We start from the raw sequence: 13,493 nt of genomic DNA, 5'->3' as shown, positions 1-13,493 counted from the left end.
CATGTATGTACTCCTGTTCGTCATATATTGTGAAATGTTCAGTCGCCCTTATGGTATAATTTTTCACTCTGCTAGCTGTCTTAAGGGGCCCGGCCGGCTAATGCCATTCTTTAAGGACAGGACTTTGATATTCATACCACTTAATAAAGTGACTTGGGACATCTCCAAACCACATGTGATTTTCGCCTTTGACCTTCGGTTTTCTAACGCCAGGGTGATTTATCCCGAAAATAACAATTTTTCAAATTCTATCTCCTCCCTTGATATTTAATATTAAGACATGGGATTACAGTGGTACCTCGACTTACGAAAGGCTCAACTAACGAAAAACTCGAGATACGAAAGCAAATACGAAAAATTTTACAGCTCTACATACGAAAAGTTTTCAAGATACGAAAGGATGTTGCTGTAAAGTCCCGAGATTCGCCCAGACCACCGAGAACAATTTTAAAACTCCCGCGCCGCCAACTGAGTAAACTCGCCACCATCCTCCTGCTCTCCCATTGGTTCCCGATGCTAGTCACCCCATAAGGTCCTGCTCTCCTATTGGTCAGCATCTACCTCTTGTGCTTTAAGTATTCTATTGGTAAAAGGATGCTGTAAATTGAAAAACTTATTCATGCAATACATTTAATAAAAAAAAAATATTAGGTAAAGATAGAATAAAGAATAGAAATGGAAGGTTATTATACTGTTTGGTAGTTTCAGTAGTTGAAGAGAGATAATGAAAATTTATGGCTTACTGTGTAAAGTGATTGCTTGGCGATCGTTCGATACTCGTAAGTGCTGCATGTAAACAGAAGTTTGGAAGCTTTTTTTTTGTTTGTTTATTATAGTTAATGGTTACTTAATAATTATTTGAAATGAGTACATGCAATACATTTAATAAAAAAATTGTGAATTAGATATCATAAAGTATAAAATAAATCAGACTGCCAACAAATACGTATTTTTAAGAATTCTTCTTCTGTTTTATTATTACGTATACATATGTTTCATTATAGCTGTCAGTAACTCGGGATCTCCATTAGGTAAAGATAGAATAAAGAACAGAAATGAATGGTTATTATACTGTTTGGTAGTTTCACTAGTTGAAGAGAGATACTCATGAAAATTTATGGCTTACTGTGTGCTAGGAAAAATGATTGCTTGGCGTTCGTTCGGTACTCGTAACTCATAAGATGGGTAAGAGCTGAATGTAAACAAACGATTGGAAGGTTTTTTGTTTGTTTGTTTGTGTATTATAGTTAATGATTAATTAATAATTATTTGAAATGAGTACATACTGATTATTTATACATTTTATTGGCATATTCTAAGCTTTTAGCTCTTAGGTTTAGATGTCAGAATCATAGACTAAATATTACAAAGTTATCGTATAAATAAACTAACTTATAGTAATTTTATGTTAGCCTTAAAATAAGTGATAGAGATTAACAGTATACTTATGCTAACTTACGATAACTTAAAACTAGAATAATACATTATATACAGTTGTGAGTTTCCCTAGCATAAAAATAAGGGAAAACATCACGATATAGCCTTTTGGCAGCTAAGGCTCAAATTAGGGTCGAGCCTGGTGGCAGGATCACAGGAAAAATGTTAGTGAGGCAGGTAGAAAGGAGATCTGGATCTTAAGACTAAAACTACTTAGGCAGTGTCAGGAGAAACTGTTTCCCTCTGCCACTGCTGGAAATTTAAGAGATTCCAAGGATTTCAGGTAGTGACGTCTGAATACTGTCGGCGATTTCCAGCCAGTATACTTCTTTAGATCATCGAAATTCATGTGTTGAAAATAATTAATTGAGGTGGCTACTGCCCTGATGTCGTGGGCTTTGGGGAATGAATCAGGGTTGGCTTGCTTGATAAAGTATAGGATCTGTTGCCTGATTCCTTTTAAGGAAATAGTGCCACCTTGCTCTCTTATGAATAAGGGACCTGAGGACCTAGAAGGTGTCCTGGACAGGTAGGCTCGCAAGGTCGTCACTGGACATAGAGAAGGGTCCTGAGGAAGAGGGAGGATCTTCCAGGGAGCCCATCTCATTAAAGGATCCTCATTTTTGGCCAAAAAACTACGGTCTGGTGATAGAAGAACTTCTGATGGAAGAAATTCGATATGGCCAGAGTCTCTAGATAGAGCCGACAGTTCAGATATCCTGGCTCCTGAGGCCAGGCTTAGCAGAAATAACGTTTTCCTTAGGAGTGGTATATAGCTACATGAATTGTTGTCAGTATCTGAGGCCAGTTTGGGAACATCATTTAAGAACCATGAAACTGAGCTAGGTCTCTCGGATGGTCTGAGCCTAGCACAGGCCTTAGGAATAGACGAAAAATAAGAGTCTGTTAAGTCTATTTTAAAGCCAAACTGGAAGATTTTCTTTAAGGTCGACTTGTTAGTAGTAATAGTACTAGCTGCTAAACCTTTTTCAAATAAGGATCTGAAGAAGGAGATAGCCAAATTAGTAGTCATGGTTCAAGATTCTGTTTCCTTCAGGAAATTTGCCAGCTTTTTGACAGCTGCGTCGTACTGACGTAAAGTTGATTCTCTTTTATCCGATTCTAAGAAAAGGATATTTTGAGGATCAATATTTGCATCTCTTTTAGCCGCGATCTTCATGAAGTCCATAAAGTTAGGGTTTTGAGAATTCCTGAGGAAGCGAACACAGTCCTCATTTGTACTGGTTGAGATAGCTTGGGATTGGGAATCTGATGAGGCCAGAGACCCAATTCCAGAAGAAGAGGGAACCAGTTGCTCTTGGGCCAATCCGGGGCTACTAGAGCAACTTGCCCTTTGAAAGACCTGAGTTTGTTCAGGACTTTCAATAGAAGATTCACTGGAGGAAAGATTTATATCTTCTTCCACTGATTCCAATCTATGGACATGGCGTCTGTGACATAAGCCAGAGGGTCCAGGTTTGGAGCCACATAACATGGGAGCTTGTGGTTCGATTGTGATGCGAAAAGATCCACCTGGAGGCCTGGGACCTTTTGGCATATCCACTAGAATGAGCGCCTGTCCAGAGACCACTCCGATTCTAGAGGAACTGAGCGAGACAGGGCGTCTGCTATTACGTTCCTTACTCCTGCCAGATGAGTGGAGGATAGATGCCATTTGTATTTGGCTGCTAGCGAGAAAATGGCTATCATGACGTGGTTCACGTGACATGATTTGGATCCTCCTCTGTTGATGCAGTGTACTACTACTGCACTGTCCAATACCAGCTAGATATGGGATTCCTTGGCTGGTAGAAGCCTCTTCAATGTGAGGAATACTGCCATAGCTTCTAATACGTTTATGTGAAGCTGGCGGAACTGAGGTGACCAAGTTCCTTGTACTTTCTTGAATTGGGAGTATCCTCCCCACCCGCTTAGAGAAGCGTCCGTGTGGATAACCAACGCCGGAGGGGGAAATTGAAGAGGAATCGACTTGGATAGATTCTTGACTTCCGTTCAGGGGCGGAGTCGTTTGCGGAGAATCGGCGGGATGGCTGACAACTTGTCTTGAGATTTGTTGTTTGCTCTTGAGCGCCAGACCCGATTTATATCTTTCAGCTTTGCTTTTAGCGCAACGTCTGTAACTGATGCAAACTGGAGAGAGCCTAGGATTCTTTCCTGGTTTCTCCTTGATGTTAGTTTGCATTTGAGAAATTGCTTTGTTGCCTTGGCTATTTCCTTCCTTTTGACCAACAGAATTGACAGAGTGTGGGAGTTCAAGTCCCATTGAATGCCGAGCCATTGAAAGCGGGAGTCCGGCGTTAGCCTGGACTTGGTCTTGTTTATCTGGAACCCCAGATGTTCTAGAAACTCTATTACTTTGACCGTAGCTTTGTGGCATTCTTCGACGGTTGTTGCCCAGATGAGCCAATCGTCCAGATACGCTACTACCATTATTCCCTGGGATCTTAGTTGTTGAACTACTGATTCTGCCAACTTCGTGAATACCCTGGGGGCCACGTTCAACCCGAAGGGCATCACTTTGAATGAGAATGCCTGGTCTCCCAGTCTGAAGCCTAGATACGGGCGGAAGTGCCTTGCAATTGGAATATGATTGTATGCATCTGTAAGATCGATAGAGGTGGTGACGGCCCCACGAGGAAGTAAGGTCCGCACCTGCGAGATAGTCAGCATTTTGAACTTGTCGCAACGAATGAATAAGTTTAGACGGGACAAGGCTAAGATTATTCTTCGTTTGGTTGAGCCTTTCTTTGGCACGCTGAACAAGCGTCCTTGAAACTTTAAACGCTTGACTCTTGATACTACCCCTTTCTGAAGGAGTTCTTGCGCATACTCCGTCAATTCCTTTGTTGGTTCTTGAAGGAAGGTCTTGGATGGAGGAGGACCTTTGATCCAACTCCATCCCAGTCCCTTGGACACAATACTCTGGGCCCAATTGCTGAATCCTCATCTGTGTCGATAGAGAAACAGTCTCCCTCCTACCTGAGGGGTCTCACTGACTTGGGGCGGGGCGTGATCCACGTCCTCCCCGGAAGTGTTTACCTCTGCTAGGTGCTCTTCCGCCACCTCTTTGGCGAAATGCACCTCTAGCCCTACTTCCCCTTCCAAACCTATTAAAGGCTTGGAACGCCTGACCTTCAAAGACTGGGTTGAAGGCCGGGGATACTGCGTACGAGGTAGAGGGCTGGTTTTGTGATGTCAGTAGGAGTATTGGTTGGGACTGACTTTTGGAGGTGGAAGGCTGTACCATCTGGATGATGTAGTGGGTGTCCCTTATTTTTTTGCTAGGGGCACTCACAATTGATTATGGATTTTGATCTCTTGGATGTCATCCCCTTATTTTTATGCTAGGGGATACATCTTATTTGTAATGGTTACGGGTTTTGTATATTAAGTTATATACATTCCTTTATATATTATTATTGTTGAGTTTGTTTTGTTCAACTTATTATGTTAATTGCTCTGGATTTCTGATACATAGCTTTACACAGATACCATTTTTGCACATATATGCCTTATTACCCCTGTATATATGTAAATTACCTTAAGTTAAGAAATATTATTAGAATTAAGTGTAATTTAAGCAATATTTCTATTTTGTATCATTGTGTATATGTATCCTTATTAGCAATTATATTCTTTCAATTTTATTTTACCTTTTATTTGAGACCTTCTTTTATTTTATTAATTTTGTTTACAATCTTGTGCTATTTCTCTGGTACGATTTCGCGCAGCGACACGAGCTGAGGGGACACTGGCACAGCTTGTACCACCTGTTGTTGCTGAGCAGACTGGAAAGGTGGGAACTTTCTCGGCTTCTTCAGCTTTTTAGAAGCGGAGGAAGTAGGTTCGAGCTTCCTCTTGGCTGATAGGCCCCAGCGGACCTTAAGGCTCTGGTTAAGCCTTGTTGCTTCGTGCTGGACCTCATTAACCACAGCCTCTGGAAAGAGGTCAGCACCCCAGATTGAAGACGCTAACAGTTTATTCGGCTCATGCCGAATAGTCGCCTCTTGCAGTACATGTTTCCTGCAGTTGCGTCTAGCTATGGTTAAATCGTACATATCACACTGAACGGTGTGTGTCTGTGCTTTGGCCATGAGTTTGAATAGAGGTTCCGTTCCATACGTCATTGCGGCAACCTCCGTCATCACTAGGGCATTTAAGGTCCTCCCTAACCTAGTCCTAGCATCGAATTCCGCTTGGATGAGGTTTTCCGAAAGTCTGGGGAGTCTCTCACCAAATTGTGCAATTGCACAATCTGGCTTGAGCTTCCCTACTGTAAAAGTAGTTCGGAGATCAGCCCAAAGGTCTTCTGTTCCTGGAAGGAGGAGTGATGTTGGCTCTGTCTCCCTAAGTTGGGGCATAGGCTCGTCTTTCATGGCGGCCTGTAGGGTCAACTCTGCTAGCTTTGTGGTGAAAGGGAGAGGAGTTTCTCCCTCTGCCACAAAGATAGTGAAGGGGCTTTTGAAAGCTTGAAGCTTGGTATTTACACAATCCCAATCTTCTAGGTTCCTGAGCCACTCCCTTTGGGCTTGATCCCGGCTATAGATTACCGTTTCTTTTGGGATCCTATCCTCCCTTCTCATTGCTGCCTTTGTCAGACAGGCATAGCCAATAAATGGAGGTTGGAGGTTGGCGGGGTGAAACTCGAAGTCTTCTAATCTTCGAGTACCACAATCTGGCAATGTCAAAATTCCGTCCTTAAAGGGGCCGTATGATGAGACCCTCCATGGATAATTTGTTGAGAAGGGAGGAAGGGAATCATAGTCCGGCATGGGTTGCACCACCATGCCAGACTGTGGGAGAACTGCTGCGGGATTCTCCCTGAGGCCCGCCATCAGATTCTCTTGATTTGTCAGCCTTTCCGAAATGCTCCGGATTGACTGAGCTGACTCCTCAAACGAGGTGGAGATACGTGAAAACATCTGGTCGAACCTGTCGTTGACCAGGTTTCCTACCAAGCTCCCCATTTGCTGCAATATATTTGCAGTAAAAGCCTCAGTATCAAAAGGACTAGGGTTCTTGATACTCATAGGAGTCTTGGGACGCGTCCCTGTGGAGGTTGAAGGCTCAGGCTCCGTAGAAGCTCTGGCCTTATCCTTCGAGGTCTTGCCCCTGGACCCTTTGGAGTGCGAAGTAGAAGAAGACTTCGACTTTTCTGCTCCGGGGTGGTGAGCCGTAGACTTATGAGGTGCTGAGAACGTGGTCGTCTTAGACAACGTCCTCTCTAGGGTCTTTAACTCCCGCTTCCCTTTCACCTTAGGGATAGCTGAAGTGGATTTCGGCACAGCCGAAATTTCATCTCTGAAAATCCTTGGAAGGAAGTAGAAGAGTAAACAGGTGAAGATAATCCAGAAGGACCCAAGGGAAGCCCTTGAGCCCCTAACAAACCTACCTCAACTAACAAGTTACCTTGTTCACCTACTGCCATCGGCTCTAAATTAAGGTCCAGGGTAGGCACTTCGTCTGCAATTTCCGGGTTGCCTTGTACTGCCAGCGCCTGCGCCACCTGCTGCTGGATGGCGGAGATGTAAGGGGGCCGCTGCTGCCGGGTCGACGAATCCAGTTGGTTTCCCGCCCGGGAAGAGGCAGACAGTCTTACTCTTGTCCAGGATGTATGGCTGCCCCTTAGACACATTCTTCCCGAACCCGCCGACCCAGGCCCTCAGGGTTGTTGAAGCGGCATCTTTCACGGCGGTAGCCTGGAAGAGAGGGTCATTGTAGTCCTTACAACGAAGCCCGAAAGTTATATGATTAATTATTTGGGATTATATGTCATTTATATCTCTTATAGGACTGTTGAATACTCAGTCATAAATAAAGTAATCCGGTAAATATACTTACGCCGGAGGAAAACTGCTCTACCAAATCATAACATATTGAGCAGGCTTCGTGATGCCATACCACTATGTCACCATAGCGGATGGCGCAAGGGGCGTGATTCCTGCAGACTTCGTGGCCACAGGGGTCCTGCAATATGGCATTGCAGCCGGATTCCTGACAATTGGTAGCCTGTAAGTGAACAGATACATGAGTATCAGTGGTTACTAACAGGACTAGCCTGTTAAGAGATATAATACTCCGCTATATGCCGGAGTGAGAAATTTTTGGCATTAGCCCTCTCCTGTTCTCCTGTAGAGATATGTCCGTGAGGCCTGGGATACTAGTCATAGTTTCCGGGGCACCGGAGTAAGGAGTTGCACCAAACTAGCTACCAGCCTACACGCTGGGGTGGGGAGTACAGGGACAGCGGAGGAACATGAGAGGGTTAAGCCAGAAAAGATATATAACATGGATGGACGGAGCGCAGCTCTGCCGCACAAAATTTTTGCAGGCAGGAGGAGAACCCGGTTGGTGAGCGGGCACTCCGCCGGCATAGCAAAGAAATACAAACAATAATGATAATATATAAGATAATAATAGAAGTTAAAACTTATAGATGTATGTAAAGGTGCTACTCTCCGTCACCCCCTAGAAGAGCTGGCGGAGCCAGCTGAGTCCGCCGCTGGCGAGGTGGAAATACAGGGGGTGGTGACCGGGGTAGGAGAGAGCTAAAGAGGGACCCGAGGAGGTCCGAGTACAAGCGAGCGAGGTGGCCAACCCAACCCGAGCGTACAAGAGACCCCCTGTGGAACCCAGGGTGAGAACGGAATGAGGAGCCAGACTCAGGAATCATCCCCCCCCCCCCGAGACTTCTGTATCCACTCTGGGGAGAGAGGAGGAGGGGAGGAGAGCCCGGGTGGTTGCTGTGGCAACCGTGAGTGAGCGCAACCTGCTTTCCCGCCCGCGTAGGGGAGGGAGGAAGCAGGGAGGGGGACTGAGCTGGTGGCTCGTGCCGATCGTCTGGCCCACAGCGAACGTGGTAGGACCACGCGGACGGATAGACCAGGCGAACTAAGGTAGCCTAGGTTAGCACAAACCGTCTCTTACATGCGATATGAATAAAACATAGTGTTATCATTATAGAAAGGAAGGGAATCAAAAGATAAAGGAAAAGCAACGTCCTAGAGAAGCTAGGCTAATCTACCTGGAAGCTAGGAAGCCTAACCCCTTGGGAGCTGGCCTCTGCCGATACGTAGAAACGGAGGGCGACGGCCAGGGTGGTAGGACTAAAAAAGAGAGAGGGGCGTACGACCCCACATGCCTAACAGACCTAGACAAAGGCACATGCATGCATGAACACTGAGCTAAGACAAAAAGGCATAAGATTCCCAAAATAAGATACAATAAAATACCAATACAAATAGCACATCTTGCACCACATGTATAATAAGCATAAATACTGCACAGACGTAGCTACAACGGTATAGAAGACCGAAGGAGCTAGTAATGAATCACACGAGGCAAGCTGGCATGGCGAGCCTGAAGCCATGTCGCAGGAGGCACCGTTATAATACCTAAAAAACGGCTGTAAAACGGGTCCTGACTGGCTAAAATTATGCGTAACACTTAGGCAGTACTTAACTTAGCTGCGGCGATGGCTTGAAGTTCCATAATGGTAAGGAAAATCCAAAACGTAAGCACAAAATCACGAAAGAGAAAAAACATGTGCGTCCAGGATGTTGCTAACGGAAAGGATGGCCGCTAGAGGCGCTGGTGTTGGCGTGGGTGAGCAAGTTGTAGTAGTTGCTGGCGCGGGCTGTGTACCAGCTCTCTCTAGCAGGGGGATTTTGTGGAGGAGAGATCTAAAGGACAAGAGGCCCGTGGTAGTGGTTTCACTCGCACCAGTACCATACCGACACCCTCTTTTATTTAGGGTGAGCGAGTCAGAACGCCTTGACATCCCCCTTTTTATTTTTCTCTGGTAATGTTAGTATTATTTACCTTGGTAATATGAATTGAAAGGATATTTCACAAAGCGACATGGGCTGAGCCCAGAAAATATAAAATTCATAATAATCATTGTTTATTAACATTGTCTTTGTAAAAATACAAATGAAAACTTTGAACGCCCGTATCTCAAAAGTATACTTATTGACCATCAAATTCTATCTTCTCCCTTAGTTTTAAAGCTATAGCATTGAAATTTGTTATATAACTTAGAAATACTATAGAACAATCAAATCAAGCCCATATTTTTCCATTTTTGTTTCTTTTTTTCTAAATTTATTTTTCTGATTTATAGGGTATATTTTATCACCATAATAAAAAAATTCATATCTAGCAAAAAAATTACTTAAAAAAAAAAAACTCTTCTTGGAGGTCTACATCAGGTCTATATATGGTAGTAATCCCAGGTCTTAATATAAAATATCAAGGGAGGAGATAGATTTTGAAAAATGGTTATTTTTGGGATAATTTGCCCTGGTGCCACAAAACCAAAGGTCAGAGGTGAAAATCATATGTGGTTTGGATATGTCCCAAGTCACCTTATTAATTGGTATGAATGTCAAAGTCCTGTCCTTAAAAAATGGCATTATCCGGCCAGCTCCTTTAAATCTATAACCAGAAATATGCATGGGTTCTTCAGCTGGACAAAATCAGAGGACACACAAAAACTCAAGAGCAGACGATAAGCTTGGGCCAGCACGCCTTGTAAGGCAAATAAGAAATCTACCAGTTTTGCCACAACAACTGGGAGAGAATGTTGGATTTAGAAGTTAAAAAATGCCTAGACGGAAAAGATTATTTAAAGACAAAGGCACCTTCCTGATAATCCATCAAGCCACTTTGGCTTTTTTATCAGCTAGTCTGACACTTTTTGAAAAACAGGAAAGCTAACAAAAAAGAGAATAAATGTTTGATTGTACCCTCAGACGAGGGAACTCGAACCCAAGACCTTAGAAGGCCATGGTACAGTGGTTATGGCACAGTCCAAGGTTGAAGAACAAGGTTTGTAGAAGGGTTGCCTCCCAAAGCTAAGGGTCCCTTCTACCAGCTGGTTTGATTTCATAGTGTCCTTGTTATAGAAGAGTTGCCTGTCAAGGCTAAAGAGGGTTAAACAGGTGATTCAGTGTAAACTACTAGTGTGCCATACATTGAGAAAAAATCTGCACCAAATCTTTCCAGGGAGCTGTGAAATAAAAGAAAACAGACTTGGTATCAATTGAAAATTTATTTGAAAAATTAATTCTGAAATATGAAAATGTTTTTAAGAAGTTGCTCTTATTGCAGAAATAAGTTTACTTAATTGTGTGATTGCAAATTTTTAGGTAGTAAATATTTCTTTAAATTTAAGGTGTAAAGACTTATGTTTCAGCAGTAAAAAAATTTTCTCTAAAAAGTAAATAACCAAAATTTACAGTAATGTATATAAAACTTTGATTATAAGTCAGGTTACAGTACTAGATGAGTGTAGTTGTAAGTTCTGTACATATATGTAATTTTAATGATGTTGTTACAGTACTGTTCTAGTGATAACCCAAGATGTATCCAGTTGTCAAGTTCTACAAACATATGATTAACCATTACTTATTTTCATAAAAAGTTGACCTTGCATACAAATGTAAAACTTAACTAAAGTAGTAGTCATAAAAACCGGGAACTGTCCTACAGATTGTTGGTTGAATAGGCTTGCATGATAAAATTTTAAAGCTACCATGCAATATTATCAACAGCACCTACTGGACCATCTGGTTTTCCAAAAAGGATTTGATCTTAAATGAAAAATTGACATATGGAGCAGAGCAAGGCCAAGTTTAAGAAGTTGAACAGTAAATAAGAGACCAAAAGAAACTGATTTGAAATAAGTCAGAAATCAGTGCACCAGTCATCAAAGGGACCCTTTCGAGAGCCCTTGGTAGCAGTCTTCAGTGTGTAAATAATCATATTAATTGAGTACCTCATTGACTTACATTTGTCAGTCATTAGTCTGAACCTCATTTCAAGATTGCACAGAAGATTTGGAAAGAATTTTCACTGCTCATAGATATGCCAATGATTTGCATGAACTTACCCTCTGGCTTTTATCACCCCTTGTACCTACGCGAAGCTCAGTGGCCAGGATCTATCTGGTTCATACAGTTAACACTAATACTAGGCTACAAAAAATTCAGTCGTGTTCCAAGTAGTAGTAATAATTATATGAAATATTGGTAAGTCACAAACGGACCATAAGGCTTTTTTATGTCATGCGTTTCTTGATGTTAGTTAAAAAAAAAATTATAAAAAACAACACCTAATATTTCATAATGTAATGGTAACTATCCTTTTTAGGAACTTTTGTTAGCTGGCAAATGCAGATTACTGGTAATAAAATTGTCCTGGTTGTAGAAAGAGCAAATACAAATGTACTTGAAACCTTTATATGTTCATTCGTGGAACAAACCTTTGGTCTGAACAATAGAATTGGATAAGTCTTCTGGCTCCAGCTGGAAACCGGTTAAAATAATCAAAGTACGTATGTAAATGGTACAAGGAATTTGTGGCATTTGGCATCCAATGTGTAGTTAAGGTGGAAGCGAGTCCAGAGTGCGCTTGAATCCAGTGACGCAGTCTTTCTTCAACCGCTTTGGAGATTGGACCTTTGCTTTGCTCTCCTCCCCCAAACTTTTTTTTTTTTAAACATAAGGCCTTGCTGTCGTTTCTTATTTATCCAACCTAAAAAGTCCCATGAGCGTCAACATATTTTAACGCCTTCCAGGATTGCTTTGCTCATGCTTCCTAAGGGACGATGCAACGTGCGTAGTAGTGTGTTTTCAGGCCAATTCCTTCAGCTTCTCATTGGCTGTTTTATTATAATGCCGATCTGTCTCTACGCGGGGGGATATTGCTCCTTCAGGGAGAGAGGGGCCAGTTACATTTACTTTAGCATTTTGCATTTGTATTCTTGAAAGATATATTGAAACATTTGTGTTAAGACATTTCAATGTCTTATTTTTTCTCCATTAATATCTTGCGTCACATGTTCTGCGAACATGGTAAAGTTTTAGTCTTTCAGTTTTTGTGTGATTGTGACATTCGAGACATTATAGGTTCGTGTAACAGACAAGGTTTACATGCGAGGATTCATCTTTCTAGCATAGGAGTATTCCTTCACTTCCTCAATGCAAATTTTGATAACAGAAGATATCCGTTGCGTTTGTCCCGTATGCTTGCTCAGGACCAATGAGGATTTGCCGTCTCGCCTCTTTCCCATTATTTTGGAGGGGGTTCCCATGAGTCATGCAGCTCACTCCCTTCCCCTTACCTGTACAGATAAATATGATTCTTTTTCCTTGCTCAGGATAGAAGATATCTTCTCTTCCTGAGGGGGAAGGCATGTTATTTGTTTCTTTTCAGGCTCTACAGTTGTCGGCCGGCAGTGGTGCATTCTGCTCTTGAGAGGCCCTCTTCTTTGCTTTCCTCTGCCAGAGTTGCCAGTTCACTAAATTTTGGTGTGCTCTTTGGTACTGTAAAGAGTGTTTGGGACCCAATCAGTCCTGTCAGCAGTGTGTTCCTTTCGAGCCTTGGGCCCCTTATTTGTGCTAGCCTGCGAGGTTACATCATGCAGGGGTACCAATTTTACAGATGACATTTTTAATGTGGCTTCGTCTGCTTCTGTGGCATCTTGTGTCTCTCTCTCTGATGTTTTGTCATCTGAAGATGTTCAATTTGGTACAACTTTTTTGTCATATGAAATAAAATTGTAGTACAATTTTGTTTGAATATGTTTAATCTCCTTTTACGCACAATATTTTACCTCTCTGTAAGAGTAGTCTGCTGTGTGATGTCACCGATGGGCTTGAGATGTCATGGCTACTCCTTATGCCAACATAGTTTCGATCTACACCTTCAGTGTTGGGTTTTCATGGTAAATTATTTGCTTTTCTTCACAGGTACTGTTGAGGCCCTCTGGTTGCTGTACGAGACAAAAGAAAACCATTTCACCATCTTTGCCTTCTCCTTTAGTGCTGTCCTTCCATCAACCAGCTTGGTTTTGTTTCATGTCGTGAGCAATCGTAAAGACCCTACAATTGTGGCTAAGACCCAGATTCCTGTGGTTTACGATGACAGCTTTGCCTCCTTTCTTGTTTCCCCGCGGTGTGGAGTTTATTATTAGTAACCTTCAAGAGTTTTTACTTTGACCCGTCAAAGGCCTACGTTGTTATCTGAATGCG

General features: G+C 42.5%; 1 protein-coding gene across 1 annotated transcript in view; it reads left to right on the top strand.

Moving 5' to 3' along the window:
* LOC135216775 (m7GpppN-mRNA hydrolase-like) overlaps positions 1–13,493 on the top strand; it is a gene marked incomplete in the record, with an annotated part of 310,615 nt that overhangs the window by 1,810 nt on the left and 295,312 nt on the right.

The sequence above is a fragment of the Macrobrachium nipponense genome, chromosome 6 (assembly GCF_015104395.2).
Source record: "Macrobrachium nipponense isolate FS-2020 chromosome 6, ASM1510439v2, whole genome shotgun sequence".
NCBI lineage: Eukaryota > Metazoa > Arthropoda > Malacostraca > Decapoda > Palaemonidae > Macrobrachium > Macrobrachium nipponense.
This window is presented reverse-complemented; position numbering and strand designations above follow the sequence as displayed.